General features: G+C 43.8%; 1 protein-coding gene across 6 annotated transcripts in view; it reads right to left on the reverse strand.

The window, feature by feature from the left end:
* The window catches only part of COL13A1 (collagen type XIII alpha 1 chain), a 194,051-nt gene that overhangs the window by 153,903 nt on the left and 19,163 nt on the right, over positions 1–20,985 (reverse strand). For 3 of the 6 annotated variants that reach the window (XM_083614301.1, XM_083614299.1, XM_083614298.1), the window contains exon 1: positions 2,601–3,599. The exons of 1 other annotated variant lie outside the window; for it this stretch is intronic. The gene's annotated coding sequence lies outside the window, so the exon portion shown is untranslated. Of the gene's footprint in view, positions 1–2,600; positions 3,600–20,985 lie in introns of those variants that run through there. 2 more of the 6 variants (XM_083614300.1, XM_083614303.1) reach the window with 2 other exon arrangements.

The following is a 20,985-nucleotide window of genomic DNA, read 5'->3' on the forward strand; positions in this document are numbered from 1 at the left end:
CTGAACATTGTGCCATTCCAGGGCATACAGCAGAAGGGGGGGGATAGAAGGACGGCAGAATATTTGAATAAAATGCTGCAAAGTGGCCTTCATTTTATAGCTAGGTGGAGAAAGAAAAATCTCAAGGGTCCCCACCCCCCTGAAAAAAAAAACGTATTCTGAGAAATTTTGGCTCAGCCCTTAATCCAAAGTGGTACAGTCCATCCCATCCCCGCAGAACTCTACAACCTTATCCTGCTGCACATGTAGGCCAGGTTTCAGGCACAATCTGATAGCGAATTATCTCCTTATGCTGGAGTGCAGCCAGTCTTCCACAGACAGGACTCCTGCCTCTGTGTGTCTCTATGCTTCTCTCATGTATTCCCCTTCAAATCTACCATCTGTTTGTTCTTCCTAAGGACATGAAATTAATTAAGGAAGAACATAGCTGTTTTTAGAGAACAGGAAATAACAATAATTAGTTGAGAGGCAATATTTCATTGTTTAAGTTACTCTCATCCCACAAGCAAGCATCAACATATTATTTGGGGCTTGCATGTAATTGTTGTTGTTTAGGCGTTTAGTCGTGTCCGACTCTTCGTGACCCCATGGACCAGAGCACGCCAGGCACTCCTGTCTTCCACTGCCTCCCACAGTTTGGTCAAACTCATGCTGGTAGCTGCAAGAACACTATCCAACCATCTCGTCCTCTGTCGTCCCCTTCTCCTTGTGCCCTCCATCTTTCCTAACATCAGGGTCTTTTCCAGGGAGTCTTCTCTTCTCATGAGGTGGCCAAAGTATTGGAGCCTCAGCTTCAGGATCTGTCCTTCCAGTGAGCACTCAGGGCTGATTTCCTTAAGAATGGATAGGTTTGATCTTCTTGCAGTCCATGGGACTCTCAAGAGTCTCCTCCAGCACCATAATTCAAAAGCATCAATTTGCATGTAATAGATTGTACAAAACATGGCAACAGTGCTATTTTTCTAGAAAAGAGGTGCTGGAACTCACTGTGAATGCCTCCCCTGTTCCCTTATAATGGCAATGGCGCTCACCTGAGAACTTAGTTCCGGCTTGGCGGGGGGGGGGGGGAGCTCTGCATGGCAAGGATAAAGAAGCTAGTTTCCAGTCAAGGCATTGGATTGAGATTCTGGAGAGATGTCTTCCATCCCTGGCTACTCTGAAACTTGGAATATGCTCTGTGACTCATCTGCACCACCTGTGAACTGGGAGAAATGCTTATGGAATGGCTGTGAGTCTAAAATGCATCCGTATCCATGAGGTGTTTAATATTAAACATGGAAAGCATAGGGGAACAGCTGCAGATCAGTGGCAGAGTGCATTCAGGAGGTCCTAGATTCAAAGCCTGGCATCTTCAGTTAACATGATCTCAGGCAGCAGGACTTGGAAAGAACTCGGGATAAGGTCCAAAGGAGCCACTGATGGTTGGGAGTGTAGAATGCTGCTTCAAACACACATGTAATTAATGATGTAAAAGAGATGCAACATGGCCATTGGCCACACCTGGCAGAAAGAATGAAGGGGCCACAGAGATTGGCACACTGGAGCAGAGCAGTGGGAATTCTCATGTGACCGGACTGGAGTAGTCTGCATCCGAGCTTCAAGATCTTATTTCTCTCTGTGTGTGGTCTTGCCAACTCCTCGTAACAGCACTTGTTTATGCAGTTGCCCCCCACCCCGCCAAGAGTCAGTAAACAGATCCTCTCTAATTTCATTGTTATTCTCCTCCCCCTCCACCTATGAGATTCTTAGCAGAGTTAGTTTTACTTCTTAGCACTGCCTTGCCAGTATATTGCTTTTTGCCATCATGTTCCCACCCCACCCCCGCTGCAAAGCAACATCTGTAAAAAAGAAGAAGAAAGCAACCTGGGTTGAAATGGAGAGCAGCTTATTCTGAAAGCCTTCCAACAAGCAATGAGGAATCAAGATGCCCCTTAACCTTTCCCTGATCCTCTTTCCCTTCTACCTGATTATAGACGCTGCATGTTTAGCTACTTTAGTGAGCTTCAATGCATGCTCCCCCATGTGCAGCTTCCGATTGGTTTCAGCTTTGCCGTATCAGTCCACAAGCTTCCAGTTACCAGATGTAAGTCTACAAGCCCATGTATACTTATATGGAAGAAAGCTTTATTGAATCCAGGGGTGCATACTTTGAAGTAAAGATGCATAGGATCTGGCTGTCACTTCGGGACTGCATTCCTGTGCACACTTCCTCGGGCAAAAGTCCCAGCGAACTCACGCTCCCACCTATAGACTCAAGCTGCATAGATTAAACAGGTGATGTTAATTCTATGCTAGTTATTTATCTGGTCTGCTTGTCAACCTACCTACTCATCTATTTCTGCTGGGGAGAAGAATAAGAGGGAGGAAAGCTGACATAATTTAAAGCTGCCAAGGAAGGCTCGGAGAACTCGTGGGCTGTCAAACAGAAGTGAAATCCCAAGCCCCAGAGAAAGGATCAGAGACGTTTCACAGTGCTTGGCAACAGCAGAGACTCTGGTGTATCATTTGCCAAAACAACTCCACAAGAAGCTTGGATTTTGCAGGAAGAAGACTAGGACAGAGGGTTTTAAACATATTTGTGAAAATGAAAGAGCACCGACCTCAGCAAGCAGTTGGTCAACTCTTCCCAAAATAGCTGTCTCCATTTGGTCTGCGGAGAGGCAGGCAGGCAGCGGAGCGGATCTGTCTGCCTCCAAATCTGAAACCCTGGATTGCAGGTCCGACGTCCTGAAGTACAGCAGGAGGCTGAGCACCAAAGAAAGTAAAGATACTCCAGGCAGCCCAGAGCTCAGCAGAAGAGGTATCTTACAGCATCTTTCCCCATCTCCTGTCCTGGGATGTGTGAGGCAGCCGCTCTCCAAGGCACCAGGAGCAGCCCCCTTCCAGCCCTTCTCCACCACCACCATTCCTTCCCTGGCCTGAGAGGCAATAAATAAATAAATATAGTATAAATAAAGCTGCAATCTTCCTCTCAGAAGTACAATCCAGAGCGCATGAAAAGAGCACCGTCCAAGGGAATCCCAAATGCCACTGAAGGAAGAAAAAAAAAAAGGACAGCTAACAAAACCAAACAAAAATGTACAGGGATCAAAAGGAGGTGAAGGGTAAAGAATTTTCCCTTTCCGAGGGAAAAAAATCAAACTCCAGAAAAGTTTTGGAGTTTTTTGGGGAGGGGAGGGGAAAGAATCTGATCAGGGCTGTTGTTGTTGTTGTTTGTCTTTCAGCCTCGTTTGTTGTCTCTGTTTTTCCTCCCTCCCTCTTTGTTTGATAAGTTTTCAGTTCCTTAGCAGAGCAGGCAACAGATTGTGCATGGAGGTCCCCATTAGAGAGAGGTAATTCTCAAATGATTGGGAGTTGTACTGTGGCTGTTCCTGACTTCTCTGTAATATGACACACATACACACACTCTCTCTCTTCTCTCCTCTCCTCTCTGTCTCAGATATGCTGGCTGCACGGCTTCTCAAAGCAACCTCCTCTGCTCTCCCTTTCTCTGCCGATGATTTATTTATTTATGCAAAACTGCTGGGTGGGATTGGATTTGAGGCTCCCACCTCCTCCAAAGCCCCACAGGTCCCTCAAGTGCCTTTCATCAGCTTCTCTTTGAAGTGGCACTCACTGCAGTCATTTATAGCTGCAGGAAAGTGACTATAAAGCAGAGGGGCAGGTCTTGTGTTACCCACCCACCCATCTCACATGAGGGCGATTATGTCTGTGGGTTTGTTTTGATTTTCATTGCATCTGTGGAAGTCAAGCAGCATCCTCCTGGTCTGCTCTTTCCAGACAGGTCTGCTGTTTTCGGACCAATTTCGGATCTAAAGAACTTTGGATAGTTCAGTCACCCAAGTGCTTTCAGTCAGTTGATTTGTCCTGAATCTTTTTTTGCGGTTCCTTTCTTTGTGTTGTGGCTTCATTGCTGATATGTCTGGATCCCTTTGGCTCAGGCATTTCACACGTGTGAAGCATGTTCCTCATGTCAGCAAGGAAACCAAACTGCAATTCTGGAGAACAATGTGTGTGCAGTATGTAACTTCAGGCTAATGTTTCAAACCTTCTCAGTTAGGTTTGCCGGAGTACAGATATGTAAACCCTCATTTAAAAATAGTAAGTTCATAGGACGGATTAACAGTTATGCAAAGTAGGCTATGGCCCCTTATACTATGATGAAACTACAGGGGGATTTCATAGTGAGCTGAGGATGCTTAAAAGTGATAACATCAGAAAGGGACATTAGTTACAGTATATAGGATTGACTAAAATTTCAGACACCTTTCCAGAATGAAGAATAGAATGGCCATGATTTCTGTACAGCTGCAGGTTTTAGGTGCAGCTTCTGTGGATGAGCGTTGGCTCTCTTGGCTACTAGCTATGATGGCTATGTTCTACCTCTACTGCTAGAGGCAGGGCATTTCTGTATAGCAGCTGCTGGGAATCACAACTGGGAATGTTCTGTTGCACTAGGATTCTGCTTGCAGGCTTCCCATAAGCACCTGGTTGGCCACTGTGAGAACAGGATGCTAGACTGTTCTTATGTTCTGAAATGCTGGTAGAGATGAATTAGGTTTGGTCTCTGACACAGGGATAGTATAGGGCTCCTGCATCCTTTAATCTAGCCTGTTAAAGGCCAGGACCTAGAGCTTAGATTAAATGAAGGAAATAGCATGGTTCCAATGGCTCCATTTGCCTCCGAAAAATAAAGAGGAGGAGGAGGAGGAGGAGGAGGAGGAGGAGGAGAAGGAGGAGGAGGAGGAGAAGAAGAAGAAGAAGAAGAAGAAGAAGAAGAAGAAGAAGAAGAAGAAGAAGAAGAAGAAGAAGAAGAAGGGACATTGTTGTAATCTCTGTATGCCCCCAGAACACAATAATTGGTGTAAGCTTTGTATGAGCCAATGAATTGTAGATTCTGTAACACTGAGATTCAGAAATCTTAGTTCAACAGTAAGAACCCCTTAAATTTCTCTCTGACAGTAGCTGGTAAGGGAATGAAAACAGACTTCTTTGGTTGGATACAGTTGCCTTAGAACTCACTTTGCAGGTCCTGAAATTGCACACCTCCTCCCAGCCATTCTCCAGAACTTCAATGCTACAGGAATTAATTTGGCAGTTCATGAGTCTACCCAGAAGCAGTTCCAACATAATGGTCTAACTCCATGAGAACGCTCTGTAATTATTCCCGTGAAGCAGTAATATTTGGAAAATGCTGAATTGAAATTGAAAATCCATGTGGCTCTGCCAGGAGTTTGGCCAACAGGCAGGAACTCAGTGAGCTCTGGTCTACAGGCAAGTGGCCAGGTTGAGTCAATAGAGTATTATAACTTTAGTCAGCTACAACCTAAGGCAAGTTATGGAGCCATAAAGACAAAATCATAGGTTTTTATCTGGGAGGCAGTTCCATAAGGTGAAGTAAGGTGAGCTGGGTGGGAAAGAAAAATCGTGTATGTTGAAGGAGGAAGGTCTTGGCTTGCTGGTTGCAGGTTACCATGGAAACATTGAGAAATGGAAATAATCTATTCCAGAAGAACTGCTAGCTCATCCAAAGGCATAGCCAGGAGCCTATAGTAGACTGGAACAACCCAAAAGACAGGATGGATTGGTGAATGCTAACTCTTCCTAAGTTTAAACAACAGAAAGTATTGAGGCACATGAGAAGACTAATAAACGTTATCTGCCACAACTACCCAAGCATTCCATGTTGGTTGAAAACCCTTTGCTGGTTTTCCATGTTGATTGAAACACCAGATAGTGCTTATGCCCAACTTCAGTTAGAGTGCCAGCTACAGCTGTTCCAGGATCTGTCCAACTTGGCCTCAGTAACCCATGCTCTGATAACCTCATGTTCGATCTGCTACAGTGTGCAAGACTACTCTTGAAGAAGATTCAGAAGATGTACTATAGCTGAAGCTACATGCTGCTACATTGTTATGGTGTGATTAGAGAAGACAGGGCCTTCTTAGTGATGGCACCAAGACTTTAGGACTCCTTCCCTGAAGAAATATGGCTGTTCTCCTCACTGTAGACATTTAGAGGCCTGCTAAAGACTCCTGTATCCACCTGGTCCTTCAGGAATTAAATGTCCCAATTTTTGCCTGGAATTTTTTGTAATGGTATTTTAATTATGTCATACACCGCCCTGGGCTATTGATTGGGAGAAAGGGTTGTATAGAGATCAGATAAATAAACAAAGCATAGTTTAGTGCAGCATACAAACATGGCCGCTTAACAAGAGCTAACAGTGTGGTAAAGCTAGCTCCAGGTTTGAGGAGGCCCTTGGCGAAGTACCCTCTGAGTAGCACCCTCCAACAGCAACAGGCTAGCCAAGTGAGCTTACCAGGTAGTGATTGCAAATGACAGCAGTACTCTGATTAGGGCCAGGTACCTGGATCTCTTGCAGTCCATGGGACTCTTGAGAGTCCCACGGACTGCAAGAAGATCAAACCTATCCATTCTTAAGGAAATCAGCCCTGAGTGCTCACTGGAAGGACAGATCTGAGCTGAGGCTCCAATACTTTGGCCACCTCATGAGAAGAGAAGACTCCCTGGAAAAGACCCTGATGTTGGGAAAGATGGAGTGCACAAGGAGAAGGGGACAACAGAGGATGAGATGGTTGGACAGTGTTCTCGAAGCTACCAGCATGAGTTTGACCAAACTGCGGGAGGCAGTGGGAGACAGGAGTGCCTGGCATGCTCTGGTCCATGGGGTCACGAAGAGTCGAACACGACTAAACAACTAAACAACAACACCTGGATCTAGGAACCAGACACCATTTTAATTCCCAAAATGCCCACTACGCTTGGGGCACTGGGTAAAATTAAAATGGCAGCAGGCTCTTAGCTGCTCTAAGCCCAGCTTTGGCCAGGGCGGGCGGGATATAAATAATTTATTATTATTATTATTATTATTATTATTATTATTATTATTATTACCATGTCCTGATTTATGAGAATAAATTTGCGTAAATAGAGTCCAGGGCAGTAGGGCAGGTGTTAGCAGTGGACCCTGTGGAGTGTCCAGGATACTGGATTGGCAGAACAATGCAATGGTTTTATCCCAGTTAACTGACAGATCAGGCCAGACAAGCGTCCCAAATGAACTGATTGTGCACCCTAGAGCATGGTGCAAGATGTGCTGCCAACATGCAAGGATTTATTTGCTGATGATGTGGAAAAAGGTCCCTAAAGGTAGACAGTTTGAAATAACTATTTGAAGTCAATAACCCATATTCTGAAAGACGACGACTCCACAGATCCTTAATGGATGTGTGCCTTCTTTGTGAATGTCCCAGTAGGGACCACGGTTTGGGGTCAGTCTACCTCATATAGACACACTGAAAGAAAGCAGCCTGAGGCTACTGTGAAGCGTGCTTACTAAAACACATGCTGAAAATTGGCCTCTCAAATGGAGCTCCCTTCTGACTCTTTGCCTGTCATTTACACAGTTTAAATGAACATTTTGCGTGCAGTCTGTGCTTGAAATTGCTGGCAAAGGAAACTCATATTTGTCTCCAGCCTGAGCTCAGTTTCAGAGTGTTTTGAAGAAATGGACCTTTTGGGACCCAGTTGAAGAGAGCGAGAGAGATCTGTTACCCTTCCGTCAAATAAACCTTTGAAGGACCCAAGAGCACACGGTGTTTATTCTTTGAACAGCCATATCCCTTTCGCAAGCCACTTGTTTTCTAAAATGAGATTTTAGTGTCTGCTTGACAGGAAATCCTTTCTTAATTTCTTTTAATGGGTTCCTTGTCATTTAACAGCTCAAATGAATGTTGTGCCTTTGGTATGCTTTGCAAACATGCTCCTATTAACAGATATCTTCTTTCAACAGCTTTTCATATACATATCTGAGTCTTTCTAACGCATGATGAGGTGCAAGTAATAAGTGCATTAATTTTTGAAGAACGTTGTGTAGATTTCTTCTGATCTTTGCAGTGCTTTGATTTTTTTTAAAGGTTCTATGGATCCAGCTCAGTTAACATTGTTATGCAGTATATTAATCTTCGTTTGTTTATTCAATTACACCCCATTTTTTAGTCCTGATCAGCTCCTGATGTAGCTTTAGAAAAATATACAAATGCAATCCATGAAAAGGCACACTAGATTGGGGTGCCTGGTAGTGTTCTATGGCAATCTATTCTGGTCCCTAACAATTTGTTTTCTTGTCCAGGTTCCACACTGAGATTCTTCCTACAAGATGGAAAACGAAGAAGGAAGTGCAGATGGACAAAAGGGCTGGCTGATTATAAATATATCAGCTCACAGAAAGCTGTCTGATGATGTCTGATGATATCAATATGTCCTCCAGATAGTAAATTAGTATTGCTGTCTCTTAAAAAGGATGGCAATTGCAATAAAGAACTGTGGATGGGCACAATCCTGTAATTCCCAAAGCGTATCATGAGAAAAGCTACAATGTTGCAAGAAATAAATGAAATAAGGAATTAAAGGCTCTTGTGAGTTCATAGTATTCATCTACAGAGGGGGCTGCCCATTGCATGAGTTGCAGCTTTGAACTTGCTTAGAACAATGATTCAAGCAATAACATGGGATGGACACGGGATGACAGTTAAGAGTAGTTACTTTTCCACTCTGAAATCTTATCTCACTGGGTATAACAAAAGTTTGGAAACATTGGTGAACAATGGGATTAGAAGAGCAAAGAGGCAAGCTGGTAGGTCAAGTGGATGGGTTGAGCAACCTAGATCCAAACCTAGTACACTCTAGATGGTTTAGACTAAAACTCCCATCATCCCTGACTGTGGGCCAAGCTGACTGAGGCTGATGGGAGTTGGAGAGCACCAGATTGGGTGACATGGTCAGAGTTCAAACAAGGTCTGCCAGAATCTCTGCTGAGTGGCTCAGACCATGAACTAAGCAGGACAAGAAGTTACGCAGATAAATTCTGAATTTATTTGCTGTACAGTGGTACCTCGTTTTGAGTCTACCCCATTTCGGGTCCATTTTGTCCAACGTCTGCGGCAAACCCAGAAGTACCGGAACAAGTTACTTCCAGGTCTGCCGCTCGCGCACACGCAAAAGCGCTAAATCGTGCTTCGTGCATGCACAGAGCAGCGCTTTGTCGAGCGTTCCTTTCGTTGAGCGTCCAGGGCTCCACAACGGATCCCGGACGCAAAAGGAGGTACGACTGTATATGGTACAACTTCTGTTGGTGCAAACCATGGGGATCAGTAACTGAAATTCCCTAAGATGGGTTGAGAAGAATCTCTGTGTACTTCACTTGCATAGGAGCCAACTCCTAGGGGCTGAGGTCCCTTGTCCCCACCCCCAATAAAATATTTCATGGGGCTGCCCCCCCAAGTGATGGGCATTGCCATTCAAATGTTGTGTGTGTGCAGCGTCTTGTGATCAATTATGCAGGGTGGAGTTTACCTGCCCACCCCCAATATTTTATTCAGGTTGGTACCCCTGTTCACTTGTAATTTCCTCATGTGGTCTAGAGGGCAAAGCTCTCTGAATCCACTCTAGGAGTCACAAATTGAGACTTCAGCAGATACCAACCCCACCCCCTCCCACCCCCCAAAACCAGCCCAAAGATCAGTGAGTGTGGACTGACTCTTGTGGATATCAGGAAGATGGGAAAATGGGCATAGAAAGGAATAAATGTACCCTGCTGTAATCTCCTTAGGGTGATAGCGGGTTTTTTCCTCACAGGGAGAGAAGTGCTCCAGGTTCCTGATCTTTCTAACATCTATTCTTCTTTCAACAATTTTTTTCCAGTACCTATGGACTTATGTGAAGGCATTATGATAGAGACCATTTTGCTTTCAGTCTCCCTCCCAATAACTCCAAATGCTGTATTTGATTTTGGGTTGCTATTTTTGTATTACTGCTGCTCTTTTCTTTGATAGAATCCACCCTGGTTTTCTTTCCTGATTTGCCAGCCAACTTAGATCCTATCTGTGTATAAATGGAGTTATGGTTTTCCTCTCCGGTGTGTATTACTTTAGACTGACCTACATAGAATCTCACCTGCCATTTTGTTACTCATTCACCAAGTCTGGACTCTAGAGATATCCTTTTGGATTTTTATACACACAGTCTGCTTGGGTTTTCACTAATCTGAATAATTTGTTATCATCTGGACACTCACCCCTGACTCTAGATAATTTATAAATAAGAAAGACGCATCACTCCCAATACATGTCCTTGAGAGACCCCCACTGGTTATTTCCCTTCATTGTGAAAACTTCCTATTTTATTCCCACAGCATCCTGTTTTTGATCCAGCTATCAATCTATAAGAGTCCTCACTCTCTGATTGGTAGGTTTATTTAGGAGTCTTTGGTGGCTCCCCAGTGGTGATTCACCAATAGTCTGTTGCCACACTCAAAGAATTCTAAAAAGCTTAACAAGATAGGACTCCCCTTCGTAGAAACCATTCAGAAGCCCCAGCAAGGCTTATTCCTCTATATGCTTGAATTCTAGCATTAAAACACTTTCCAGCAATTTATCTGTTACGCATATTAAGCTACTGGAATTGTAATTTCCAGACACTCCTTGAGTTCCTTTTAAAAACAGGTGTTACCTTGACCACTCCTTCCAATCCTCCACTTATGAGGTCAATTTTAGGGATAGCATGCATATTTTTGTTAGAAGATCATCAGCTGCATGTGTGTCTTGGTGTGCTGCATCAGCTTGGCAGGAGGAAGGGAGGTCAAGTGAGGCGCAGCCCCACCATGCTGGCTATATGCCATGTGAACCCAAATACACGTTTATATTTAATTTGGATATTAGTTCTAGAACTTCATCTCTTTATACCTCAGTCTGTGTTCCTCAGGTACCATCCCCAGAAAAGGCTATTCTGATGTGAGTTACCTTTACAGAATCCCCTGTGGTGATAGTTCAAATAATTAATCTCACTTCTTTGCAAACTCCTACTCCATCTTCAGTACAGTAATGACGAAAGGTCTATGAGATGTCTAATTCCTGTCACTAGAGGGAACAGATGCTGGTTTTTTAACTGATCAGATTGTTGTACATTAAGACTTCAATCCTAACCCTGCCTCCTCAGAGGTAAATCCTGATGAATTCAGTGGGGCATACTCCTAGGTAAATGGTGTTAGGATTGTAACCTCAAGGATACCCTAAAATATGGAACTGGGGATTTGAAAGTGAATGTCTGAAGTACCGTATTGGTCCGAATATAAGCCGTATCCAAATATAAGCCGCACATTTAAAATTGGAGGGGGGGAGAAAAAACACCCAAATATAAGCCGCTCCCTTCCTCACTGCTCCTGGCTGCATACTTGGGGGGGGGGCATGCTGCGTTGCTGGCGGCTTTCCCCCTTACTCGCTCTCTCCCTTCCTGGTGGGCACCACTTTGCTGCGCTGCTGGTGCTGTTTGCCCCAAGCTCCTGGCTGTATACCGTAAGGTCACGAATAGAAGCAGCACTTTAAATTTTCACGGTCGAAATTTGGGGGGAAAGTGAGGCTTATATTCAGGCCAATATGGTAATACAGTGTTCAAGGCCTGCCCTTCTTGTCTACAACAGTTCATTCTATAGCTGTGTTCAAACAATACCTTTAAAGCACATTCAAAGCACATTCGAAACACATTATTTCCTTCAATAATTCTGGGCACCGTAGTTTACCCCTCACAGATTTAAAATTCCCAGCAACCTTTAACAAACTACAGTACCCAGAATTCTTTGAGGGAAATAATAAGTGTTAAAGGTATAGTGTGTTCACAGCATAAATTATTCAATTTCAGATTCTCCTGACAAGTCTGTAGTGTATACACATAACCATTACTGCATGCCAAAACTGTCACAGTAAGTTTTCTTTTGGTAACTGGTTCTATACTTATAGGGTGTTCAGCATGTACTAAGGATTATACCATGCATTTGTTTCAGCTTACAGCCTGCCCTGTCTTGGAAGGCTAACCACACACAGACATCTATTTTCAGTACTATATAGACAATTACCAACTGTGCCAAAACATGCTAATCATTTCCTAAACCAGACCACTACTTAAGTATATATTAAAACATTTATGCCACCCTTCAACCTCTTTGGGATTTCTGTGCAGTATGCAACAAAAATTTATATCATAATGCAAAGTAACATTTACAAAACAGCAGCTAAGACCCTTAAAAGGAGACTGAGATTTGCAACATATTAAAATGCCTGGGTAAATAAAAGTATTTTAAATATTCCATCATAGCCATGGCCATGGCTTAAGTAAGCCAGTTGCTGGCATTCTTCCTCCCCACCCACTACCCCAATCTACCAGTGTGAGGGCTACATCTGAACCAAACTTTATTCTTAATGTTTACAAAGGAAAACGGCTACCATATGTGTAGCCTTCATACCTCATAACTAACCAGAGAGAGTTCTCCATAATTCACTATTGATTTGTGATACAGGTATTGCAGCCAAGATGCCTGAATGAGTTTATAACTGCTTTTTCCTGCCTCCCAGCCACCTCCATCCTCTCTTCCATCAGTTCATTTGCTGGCCATGTCATGCTGTTTCCCTAGGCACGGGTTACTGCATGTCAGTGTAGTTTAGGTCAAATGAGAAGCTTTGGCTGCAGATGTGCAGGACGGGTAATTTCTTTATCCACAAGGCATTAAGGAGTCTTATAATCCTGTGCCAATATAAACGGACTAATTTAGCTGCAGACCTCTTCCAACTGGTATACTTTGAATTATCAGGGCTGCCCTGTTTAATAAAGTGCCTTCAGGGACATTCTCCACCCCCCAGGGAACTTGGAATCACTTTCTGACTCTTTGATATACGCGGAAAGATCCATGGTGTGGACCTTCCTAAAAATGTGAAGTACAAGGCAGGAGTGTTTGTTCCTGACCCTGAAATGGGACTGGGAATGGCTGTGTCTGAAAGCTGGGAAAAGATAAATAGATGGCTACAATGCTAGCAGATGGTTTTCACTAGTCCAAAATTTCTAATTTCTAATGGAGAAATTCATCAGTATGGAGGGCTGATCATTATGCTCTAAATCATTTATACCCCGCCCATCCAGCTGGGTTTCCCAGGTGGCCTTCCAATGGTTGATGTATTCCAACTCCCACCAACCCTAGGTTAGCCAGTTGTGCTCTAAATATTGGTTTTCCAAAATGAGAAAGTTGTCACTGCATAAAATATTTGCTGCGCTCCTGGTTTATCTGGAGCTATAAAATATCATAGGTTCTAAACTACCAATGGTTTGGCAAATGGTAATCACATATGGTTTCCAACTGCCGATAATAAGACCAAGACTATTTGCAGCATGGGGCAAAGTGGGTAAGGAGGATAGTGACACACAACAGATATGTAAATGTAAATGCATGTATTTATGGAGAAATAGTCTATTCATAATCTAAATTTTAAAAATCACTTCTGGGTAAGATGGATTGGTCCATTCTAGTCTGCCAATTTTTAAGTTGAGAACAACATTCAGATAAGTGTAAAATCCAAAGAGTTATTTTGTTCTAGTCCACACATTAGTCTGTGGAGATCCCAATCAGTCAACAGAATCCACAAGCATCCCTTTTGTAGGTAACATGCCAACATGCCTTTCTCTCTATATATAGAGCGAGGAGAAAGAAGGGAAGAAAGATACTACTGGGTCTTTATCATCTGACTGGTCTATGGTCCAGGCTATAAATCTCCAAGAATAAACTATGGTTTGCAATCACCCATCACAGCAAGGAAGGGGAGGAGAGAGTATGCCTACAAACAGCTCATTCCAAATCCTACATGAGAACAAAATATCTGCCAAAGAGCAATGAACCACCCTTGTAGCCAGTATGAATCTTTAATAGCTAGTAGGTGTAGTTAGCAGTGATGGACTGGCCATGGTTTCCAGTCAGTCCTGAAGTAAATCAGGTGATAGCATTAGGTAATTTTTTTTCAATCACTCAGGGCTGTCGTAAGGATGAAAAGATATCAGCCCATTCATGTTTACAGCTCTAAGCATCTTAGAGCAAGGGAATGATACAAATGGAATAAATAATTTCTTCTGCCTGTTCCCTAGATCCCCAGCATTTCAATTTCTATTCCACAAACTTCACCACCATGCTTTCTTATGGTCCTCTCTGGTAGCAGCTGTAGTGCTGCTGAGTGAATGTGTACATGGACTTTAGATGACTAATCTATGTTTCTCTTAACAAACATCACTGTACTGCCAACAACAGTCTGCTTTGCTAACCATATGGAGCCATGGTTTTGTCACAAAATACCATGTTTAAGTGCAAATAATATCCCTTTTTTTCCTTGCAGTTTGTAGGGAAATGAGAGGTCTTGGCTCGTTTAGGTGATCCATTGCTGTCAATAACTAGCAGGCCAACATCTCAAGCTATTGTAAATATATTAATGCAAGACTTTCTTTGTATTCACTAGACTCAAGAAAGAACATCTGGAAACAGATGTTCTGTGAAGCAGCATAAAAGGCAGCGGAAGAACAGTAATGGCTCACAGCGCAGTGGTAAGGCAAGGAGCAACAATAATGGAGTTTGTCAGTGATTAGTCACTGCTGATCACAAGGGACAAGCACAACAGGAAGTAGTCATAAACCACTGTTTGCAAAGTTAATGTTCAATAGAGGAAAGACCTGAAGCTGCTGATAGTAGTATATCATCAGCAGTAAGAGTCTCAGGTCATGCAAATCAATCTGGGAGAGAGCAACTATTAGGCTGAGAACCCAGGCCAGAGACAACAGCTCAATAGAACCAGCCTCCGTGGGGAGAGCATTCCACAAACAGTGAGCCACCACAGAAATTGTACTTTGTCATGTTGCCACCCTCTGGGCCTCTCGTGAATGAGCCACATGAAGAAGAGTCTCAGATGATAACCACAGGGTCCGGGCCAGTTCATATGGGGAGAGGCAGTCCTTGAGGTGTTGCAGTGCTGAGCCATTTGAGACTTCATAGGTCAAAACCCTCACGGACGCAGGTGGCGCTGTGGTTTAAACCACTGCACCCCTTGAACTTGCTGATAGGAAGGTCGGCGGTTTGAGGCGCCGCGATGGGGTGAGCTCCTGTTGTTCAGTCCCAGCTCCTGCCAACCTAGCAGTTTGAAAGCACGCAGTGCAAGTAGATAAATAGGTATCGCTCCGGCGGGAAGGTAAATGATGTTTCCGTGTGCTTCTCTGGCTTCTCCAGAAGCGGTTAGTCATGCTGGCCACATGACCCGGAAAAACTGTCTGCGGAAGCGGATAAACGCCGGCTTCCTCAGCCTGCAAAGCGAGATGAGCACCGCAACCCCAGAACTGTTAGCAACTGGACTTAACTGTCAGGGGTACCTTTACCTTTTTTAGGTCAAAACCAGCACTTTGAATTGGGCCCAGAAACTTATTGGCAACCAGCGCAGTCAAGCCAGGATCAGTGTAATATGCTCAAACCACATTCCCCCAGTGAGCAACCTGGCTACCGAATTCTGTACCACTTTAAGCTTCCAAGCAGTCTTCACAGTCATCCCCATGTATAATGCATCACAGTAATCTAACTGAGGTTACCAGAACATAGACAGAAGTTAGGCTATTCCTGTGCAGATAGTGGTGCAGGTAGGCCACCAGCTAAAGCTGGTGGAAGGCACTTCACACCACCAAGGCCACCTGAGCCTCAAGCAACAGCCAAGGCTCCAGGAGTAACCTCAAGCTACATACCCACTCCTTCAGAGGAAGTGTGACCCAATCAAGAGCAGGTAACCTCCCATCCATCTAGTCTAGGGAACCACCCATTAACACAGGCATCCCCAAACTCAGCCCTCCAACTGTTTGGGGACTACAGCTCCCATCATCCCTAGCTAACAGGACCAGTGGTCAGGGATGATAGGAATTGTAGTCCCAAAACAGCTGGAGGGCTGAGTTTGGGGATGCCTGCATTAGCAATACCTCAGTCTTATCTGGATTGAACTTCAGTTTGTTTACCCACACCCCACACTCTGCAGGCATAACTCCTTTTGATGGTGACCATTTGTCTACTGCCATTCCCCCTCACCACTTAAATGCCCCTCCAAGTGATGCTACATCATGCTGTGCCATTGCTCATAAGGGCACTATGGGGAGAAAATGGCAGTTCTCACTGGTGGCCACCATTCTTCCACAAAAGCCACCTCTCCACAAACATAAGTTTCATTTTCTTGCTTTTCAGTTAAATAAGAGGATGTCAACCTTAGATTGTAAAAATATTGTTCTTCACTACTGGTTGGTCAGCTACAGAGCCAGGGTTTATTCTGAATGATAATGAGCAGAGCTGTGTGTAAGGTAGAGTTCAATGGCTTTTCATTCATTACAGGTTACCTGCCAGAACACAGGAAAAAAAATGGATAAAAATAAATGGATGGTTGAGAACTCTAGTCAAAGTGGGATCATTGCTCCAAACAAAGCCAAATTCTGGTTCATTATAGGGAAGATGATTCCAAACCCATTTCTTCACTGTTCTGCATCAAAGGGAAAGTGCAATGTTTCACAGGAACCGAACTTGCATTTTTTCCCCCTGGTGGTGTCTGGGTTTGATTTCATCCAGAACGTACCCCTCTGCAATCAGAGGTCACAGAGATGGTCATCTTCTCCAGCTGGAGCGGCACAATGATCTCACTTCCTGATCATCCTGGGTGGTGAGACTTTTTAACAGGCAAAATTGCAAAAATGAAAAAAAAAAAAATCTCCAGTGAGAAAATGCTGAAGAACATCAAAGTACCGACAATCTGTTCAGAAAATGTATCAAAGCACACTTCTAAACACCAGTACTGTATATGGGATATTTGTATGTGTTTTTGTGTGTATCAATTCATTTTTCATGATGGAAGGTAGAAGCCATGTTAAGCAACATTTAAATATTAGATAACATAATAAAAACTCAAGACTTTAATTTATCAGAAATAGGGAGGGGCCATTACTTCTTTATCCCAAAATCTCAGGTGCATAACCTAGATGGAGGTTATCTGCAATCTTCATCTTGGAATCATCTACAAGCTGACTTCATGACAACATCAGCCTAATTTCTGCACTTTGCCCCACTTCTCAACTCCCTCACTACCTGCTTATTGTAGCATCTTGCCTGATGAAGACTTCTGGAAAGCTCAAAAGCTTGCCATGCTTTTGTGACATTTTAGTAAGTTCCCCAAAAAGTCATAGTCCAACTATAGATTTTGGAGAGGGGGGTGTATATGGATCAACACAGCTACTTTTGCTCTTTATGTGCATAGATGAATACAAAACTAGCCATTCAGGCAGAATCCTACAACCAGAGAAAGATGATTTCCCACCATTTGGACTTTTCATTTTGAGAATTACATCCCCTCCAACCGCTAGATAATACTGTTTGACTTCAATTGACTCTTTTTACCTAGGACACCATCCAAAATTAATCCCTGGCCTTGCTAAATTAAAGACTGCCAGGTTTCACTTTACTCCCGCTGCCTGCCAAACCCAGGGACCTGTGTCTTACAAGCCAGACTTTAATTTCTCAGAGTTGGGGAGCAGCTATTGCTTCTTTATCCCAGATTCCCAGGTGTGCAACCTGATATCTATAGCACCTGGGAGGAACTTCAGACTGCAATCTCCATCTTGGAACTATCTGTAAGCTGACTTCATGACAACATCAGCCTAATTTTTTTACTCCCCACCCCCACCCCACTTCTCGCCCCCCTCACTCCTATCTTGCCTGATAAAGAGTGCTGGAGAACTCAAAAGCTTGTCACACTTCTGTGACATTTTGGCTGGTCCCAACAAAGGTATTTTGGTTGTTAAACAATGTTGCAGTTAAAGGGTAATGATAGTTATACAGTATATACAAAAACTTACACAATTAGACGAATCAAGTGCTCAGAATGAAGGAAAAGCACAAGATGGAAGTAACACAAGATGGACAGGTGGGAGTGGGCTGAGAATGACAACACCAAGATTAAAACAGAACTAAAGGTGAAACAGAAGAATGAAGCACCGATAAAAAAAGGCAGTAGAAAGGAAAAGGAACTAGTAATAAATAAAAATGCACATGTAAAATCTGTGTACTGTTCTTGAGATTCTTTGGGGTAAAACATTTTGCTGAGAAAAATGAGTTGTAGAAAACAAATAAACTATCTCACTGGCGCTATGAAGCCCCCTGTCACTTGGTACAACATAGCCAGGGGACAAGTGGACTACACTTTCATCATCCATGACAACCGACCAAACTGGCTGGGCCTGATGCAAGGCCACAGGCTCCTCATCCCTTTAGTATAACGTATTCTACACTGGAAGAATTGGCTTCCTATGGTGGGCGAGTTTTAAGCATTCCACCACAGCCAAGATGCTGTTCTGCAGACAGAAGATGATGAAAATTTCAGCAGCTGGGATTACTGAGATCACCCATTAACATGGTGCAGATTAATCCTTACCTTAAACACAACCTTTAACTTTCTCCTGTACAGATGAATGGTAGTCAACCATCCAGTGGGGACCACTAAAGTGTTATAAAAAAGGTAAAGGTAAAGGGACCCCTGACCATTAGGTCCAGTCGTGGCCGACTCTGGGGTTGCGGTGCTCATCTCGCTTTACTGGCTGAGGGAACCGGTGTACAGCTTCCGGGTTATGTGGCCAGCATGACTGAGCCACTTCTGGCGAACCAGAGCAGCACACAGAAACGCCGTTTACCTTCCCGCCAGAGCCGTACCTATTTATCTACTTGCACTTTGATGTGCTTTCAAACTGCTAGGTTGGCAGGAGCAGGGACCAAGCAATGGAAGCTCACCCTCTCACAGTGATTTGAACCACCGACCTTCTGATTGGCAAGCCCTAGGCTCTGTGGTTTAACCCACAGCGCAACCCACGCTATACAAGTGTTATACAGTGGTACCTCAGGTTACATATGCTTCAGGTTACATACGCTTCAGGTTTAGACTCCGCTAACCCAGAAATATTACCTCGGGTTAAGAACTTTGCTTCAGGATGAGAACAGAAATTGTGCAGCAGTGGCGGCAGGAGGCCCCATTAGCTAAAGTGGTGCTTCAGGTTAAGAACAGACCTCCAGAACGAATTAAGTTCTTAACCCGAAGTACCACTGTACTTGAAAATAATACAGTGGAAGGTGAAATCTGCTTTGACATTGGCTTCCCAGGTCCCACTTTCAGGGATCCCACACGGCAATCCAAATTCACCCCCAGGTCTCCTTGCAAAATACAAATCTTCCTCTGACACATAATACCCTAATCTGTCTAATTTACAGGCATTTTGCTAGCCCTATATATCAAACATAAGGCTGAATCAAAACATCAGACCTAACTTTCCACCCTCATTAGCAAGCTATGAAGGTGGGCTCTCACTTTCATTGATTCTTCGATGGGAGGAGGGACAAAGAACAGGGACCAAGTTTGCGATTGTGCCAGCAACAGAGGGAAAGAAAAAAGTGCAGTAGGAAATATGCCCCCACTTCTCAGTGGTTTGCAGTTTTCTTCTACAGAAGTGAATGCCAAACTTTTGCTCCTCTGGGAAAAGTACTGCATTTGGGGACACTGTTGCAGCGGGATCAGACTCCTGGCCCCTCCAAACCATAGGTCATAGGTTTTCTACTGAGAGGGAACCTGCCTGGGGGCACAGTCTATCTCTCTGTGAACACAAAACGAGGGAAAAGAAGAGTATATTTCATTAAAGACAGACTGCCTAGGAACCCAAGAATGAAATGGGAATGGATAGCTAGCTCAGGAAATTGAAAACAACTTTTAGTAAAAACTTCCTATCCCTCAAAACACTTAGTCTTTTATCAAAGATCCTTCTTTTTCTGACAGCAAAGTGTAAGGTTTTGGCAGAGCACAGCTGCACTCCAGGATAATGCAAAAGACAGGCGTGGTGGCTACGAGGTTCACAGCTAATGGACCAGAGTCGTTTTCAATTACTCTCAGCATTGTTTGCAAAGAAAAGCCAGGGACAAGGAACGCTGCTAATGTCATCTGGGAGCCACATCGTTTCCAGCATTCCTGGACACAGTCTTAAAATCCATTCACTGTACCTTCAAAGATCATCCTGGGTGTTATAAGCCATGAGGGAGCGCTTGTTCGTCTCTGTCTTCAGTTTTGATCCAGGGCTTGCTTCTGTGCACAATAACACCTGGACCCTCCCTGCAGTGCTAAAGTAAAAGAGAGGCCTAAGCATTTTAACATTGCACACTTTATTTACATTTTCAGTGGTGACATTATTTTTATGATTACAAAACCAGTGTGGTTATAGCCGGATGAAAATTGGTTTACAACGTTGTGCCTCCATCCTCCCACGCTGTCACTATCACATATGACAGCTCTGAATTTTCAGAGAAAGGCAGCCTAGAGAGCTGAACAAGCACATTATATGCAGCAAGGAGTGGGAAACCATATATTAGAGCAGGAAGGTACTGCAGGTGGGCAAAGCATCGTTGGTAGAAGTCATATCAGGCTGGAAAGAAAGATGAAGCATCTAGTAGGCATAAGAGATCACACAAGATCAGAATTAAGGACATAGCAAAGGAAGCAAATGGAAGCGTGGGCAGTCAGGAGTAGTCATACTATATGGGATGTTATTAGCATGGCATATAAGGTTTCACGAGGTTTTGACAGGTATTTGAGTTTATGTAATCCACCCTGGGACCTTAGGGTAAAGGGTAGGTAATATCCTTGGAAAAAGATCCGTACAACCCAACATTTCTGAGGTCATTTCTGAGAATACAATAGCCGTCTACAGCACCTTTGGACAGATGTACTTCTTCCTTATTTTTGTCCACCCATAACCAGGTTCCGCACCAGCTCCATCCCTGCATTCTGATCTGGTAGATTCTAACGTTGCTCTTATTCAGTCAGCGCGATACTTCCAGACTCTGCTTCTGCTCTGTCTGCCCTGGCTCTGACTTCCAGCCCTGTCTCGAGGGCTATTGTTTTTCAAAGCAAAAGTCTGCAGTCCCAGATAAGTGAACATATCTAATAATTGCTCATAACATTCTGGTGATGCCCGTCTCCTTCATCAGAACAGGTCTCAAGCCAAATCGTTCTGAAGTTGAAATTTAAGACACAAGCTGGCCTAATCGCTGGA

The sequence above is a fragment of the Podarcis filfolensis genome, assembly GCF_964270895.1.
Source record: "Podarcis filfolensis genome assembly, chromosome: 5".
Classification (NCBI taxonomy): Eukaryota; Metazoa; Chordata; class Lepidosauria; order Squamata; family Lacertidae; genus Podarcis; species Podarcis filfolensis.